The sequence below is a fragment of the Carlito syrichta genome, unplaced genomic scaffold (genome assembly GCF_000164805.1).
Source record: "Carlito syrichta isolate Samal-C Ts95f unplaced genomic scaffold, Tarsius_syrichta-2.0.1 Scaffold314698, whole genome shotgun sequence".
Classification (NCBI taxonomy): Eukaryota; Metazoa; Chordata; class Mammalia; order Primates; family Tarsiidae; genus Carlito; species Carlito syrichta.
In genome coordinates, this window is record NW_007258794.1 from 719,104 (window position 1) to 723,176 (window position 4,073).

The following is a 4,073-nucleotide window of genomic DNA, read 5'->3' on the forward strand; positions in this document are numbered from 1 at the left end:
TGACTCAAAAAAAAAAAATATTAAATTAATAAATAAAACCACTATGCCATAGTGGCATCCTATCAGATGGGAAGTCTAAGGCCATCAAGAAAGACAGTGTGTGTGTGTGTGTGTGTGTGTGCGCGTGTGTGTGTCACCTCAATTTCCATTTTAGGGGTGCAACTGTGTACCTGGTCACAACAGATAAGGACTGCTGTTCACAAAATCCCTCAAGCTATGTGAATTCTGGGTTGTCACTTTCCAGGTTCATAATGTCTTGGCCAACTTACTCCAGCATCTCAGAAGTTTCACTTCGTCATCTGCAGATCGGAGGCAAAACCCACCCACCTCACCCCACTCCAGAGAAATGGTGTCATCCTGCAAAGTACTTAGCACAGCACCTGGAATGATCACCAGAATCAATAAAGGGCAGATACAAGGCCGGGTGCAATGGCTCATGCCTATAATCCCAATAATTTGGGAGGCCAAGGTGAAAGGATTGCCTGAGCTCATGGTTCGAGACCAGCCTAGGCAAGTTGGCAAGACCTCATCTCTACAATAAATCAAAAAATTAGCTGGGCGGGGTGGTGCATGCCTGTAGTTGCAGCTACTGGGAAGGCTGAGGCGGAAGGATTCCCTAAGCCCAGCAGGTCGAGATTGCGGTGGCCGTGAGCATGCCCCTGGACTCCAGCCTGGGCAATGGAGTGAGACTCCAATTCAAAAAAAAAAAAAAAGCAGGGGAGGGTGCAGATACAATCATTAGGAGAAAAACACATTGCAATCAGTAAATTCATATCAGCCATTTGTCGACACCGTCAGCATTTTCGAGAACAAGCTCCTGACCCTCTGCTAGGTACTAGGAAGCCAAGAGGCTGTACGTCTCTCAACAAAATTAGATAAATTACCTCTTTGACTCAGAACAGTCAGAGTCCGACTTCTCACCAAAGTCTACAACCGCTGCTGAATGTTAATCCCAACCCAGGGCACAATAACGACCCACAGCACCTCAGGACACCTGGTCATCAAGCAGAGATGTAATTATTTTCATTCTGCTCCAGAAATGTGGGCAGGTGAGTGAACTCACAGGGTTTAGGAAGATTTTCCATAACAAGGGATGCCGCAAAGGCAGTTCTAATTCAATCTTCAGTTAAACAGAACTCCAGTTAACTAGAGATGATGGGTGGGGGGAGGATTCTTAGCGAGCATTGGGGTTGGCCTGAGAGTCATTGACAACAGGACTCAGGAGGCCAGAGCCCCTGGGGCCTGGAGACAAAGGCAGGAAAAGGGCCAGCAGGGATTTGGTAGACGTTGACCTCCTCTTTGAGGATGTGAGCAGGAATCTGGAAATCCCTAGGGGAGGGAAATGTACCGGGCCGAAATGGGAGTGTTTTTGACCTTGCCCGACTGGCTTCTCTCTCCACGCCCAGACTGGCATTGTGTCTAGGTGCCTGCCAGGATGTGGCCAGGCGGCTCAGCGCGCTGAAATCCAATTTATTTCTCTTATCCGCCTGCCCCCAATGCTCTAATGACTCAGACCCTCCCACGGTCATAAATCCATCTGCCACAGGAGTCAGGTCCCCCAGGTTACTTCCCCCCACCCCTGCCCTGGGCCATCCTTCGGTAGAAACTTTGGGGGGGGTTCCATCTTCTATCAGTTGGATTCAGAAATCTGTATGGGCGTGCTGAATTCTAAGCCCCCCATCTGCAGCCCTGGAGCTGGCTACCGTGAGTGAAGCGTGCCCCAGTTCGAGGAAGAGGAAGAGGAAAAAGAAATGCTTTGTTAGTGGTTGCGTTCTGCCTATCCAAGAAGCTATTCCTGTCATGTGTGACTCACACGGGACAAATTGTGGCCGGATGCAAAGTCACCACGTGTGGTGGGCTTGGAGTCTGGCCTGCCTGGGTCCTCACCCAGGTTGTCAGCCTGGATGGGGGTGACCCCCTCCGGATGTTTCACTGACCCAAATAACAGAACCCGCCGTGTGAGACTGAGGGAGAATGAGCCAGGGAACACAGTATCTGTCCGGAGTCAATCCTGCCGCTGTCTCCGAGACAAGGCTTCATCTTTCTGCAGGTTCGTGGCAATTTGCTGCCACTCTGATTTGCAGGAGTTAAGTAAATAGAGCCCGTATGTTGACACTTTTTGTCTTGGGCTCTAAATATCCCTTGTCGAGCACCGTCAACTATTTTTTGTGCCCCTAAGACAAAAGCACTCATTAACCCTCTTGTTCAAAAATGCTTTCCCCTGAGTGCTAGTCACCATAATGGGCCCTGAGTTTCTGCAGTCCTGCATGTGTTCTGGGTGGTGGTGGTGGGGTGTAAAAGTACTCATCAATGCAGATTTACTAAAACAAACAAACAAACAACAATATATAGATGTATGCTGTGAAGGGCCCAAGGGGCAACAGAACAGTGAGAGCGTCTGCTGTCTGATGCAGAGAATAAGTGACCTGAAGTTCTTCCCGGTAGAGTTTGACTCTGTCTCCATTTAGGGTGAACTTTAAGACTCCCATCATGCATTTGGGTTCTTGCCATGCAGATGAGATCGTTCTGACCGACTGAAGTCTGACTTTGACTGTAAACTGCTTATGGGCCAGCGGGAGGTCATTCGGCCTTTACCATCCTTGTCATCTCATTCTGAGATTTCTTTCTCAAAACAGTTATTTGCCTGATGGATGCTGGCCTGATGCGGCCTGAGGTTCTTCCACACAACCGAACACAAGGTGATCGCCAAGGGTGCTGCAGAGTGCGGTGAAACCCGCTGGGCTTGGGCCACAGGGCCCAGGGTCGGCCCTCACCTTAGAACAAAGGCAAGTCCTCATCGTGTCTAGCGAGAACTCCACCCTTCACTCATGATCCAGTTGGGGTCATTCCTTCAGCACTCTGGTAGCTGAACCCCCAATGTGCAACCAGCTTTAGCAAAATGCTTCTAGCTGGGTGCGGTGGCTCACGCCAGTCATCCCAGTACTTTGGGAGGCCAAAGCGAGAGGATTGCCTGAGTCCAGGGGTTCGAAACCAGCCTGGGCAACTTGGTGAGACCACATCTCTACAATAAGTTAAAAAATTAGCCGGGCGTGGGAGCTACTTGGAAGACTGAGGGGGAAGGGTCACCTGAACTCAGCAGGTCGAGGCTGTGGTGGCTGTGAGAATGCCACTGCACTCCAGCCTAGGCAACAGAGGGAGACTCTGACTCAAAAAATAAAAATAGGCCAGGCATGGTGGCTCACACTTATAATCCCAGCACTTTGGGAGGCCAAGGTGAGAGGATTGCTTGAGTCCACGGGTTCGAGACCAGCTTGGGCAACTTGATGAAACCTCATCTCTACAATAAATCAAAAAAATTAGCCGGGCATGGTGATGCAAGCCTGTCATTCCAGCTACTTGGAAGGCTGAAGCGCAAGGATCACTTGAGCCAAACAGGCTGAGGCTGTGGTGGCCATGAGTGTGCCACTGCACTCCAGCCTGGGCGACAGAGGGAGACTCCAACTCAAAAAAAAGAAAAATAAATAAATAGAATGAAGAGATGCATTTATGACTGTTGAGTTGAGGGGAGCGGACTGAACTCAATATATTAATTTGGAGTCATCAGCATGCAGGTTGCTAGCAGATACAAAGGGAGAGCACGAACTCCAAGCATGTAGTGAGTCCAGGTAACGAAGGGAAGGAGGACCCAGGTCTCAGCTTTGGACTTGCTGAGAGATCAGGAAGATGGGGAACAATTGGCAAGGAAAATGGTGAAGATTTGGCGAGTAGCTCAGCACGGTGGCTCATGCCTGTCATCCCAGCACTTTGGGAGGTGGAGGCAAGAGGACCAGCCTGAGCAACATGGCGACACCTTCTTCTTACAATAAATCAAAAAATTAGCCGAGTGTGGTGGCATATGCCTGTGGTTCCAGCTACTTGAAAGGCTGAGGCAGAAGGATCGCCTGAGCCCAGCAGGTTGAGGCTGCGGTAGCCGCGAGGGTGCCACTGCACTCCAGCCTGAATGACAGCGTGAGACTCCGACTGAAAAAAAAAAAGGCCGAGACCTCATCTCTACAATAAATCAAAAAATCAGCCGGGCGTGGTAGCGCATGCCTATAATTCCGGCTACTCGG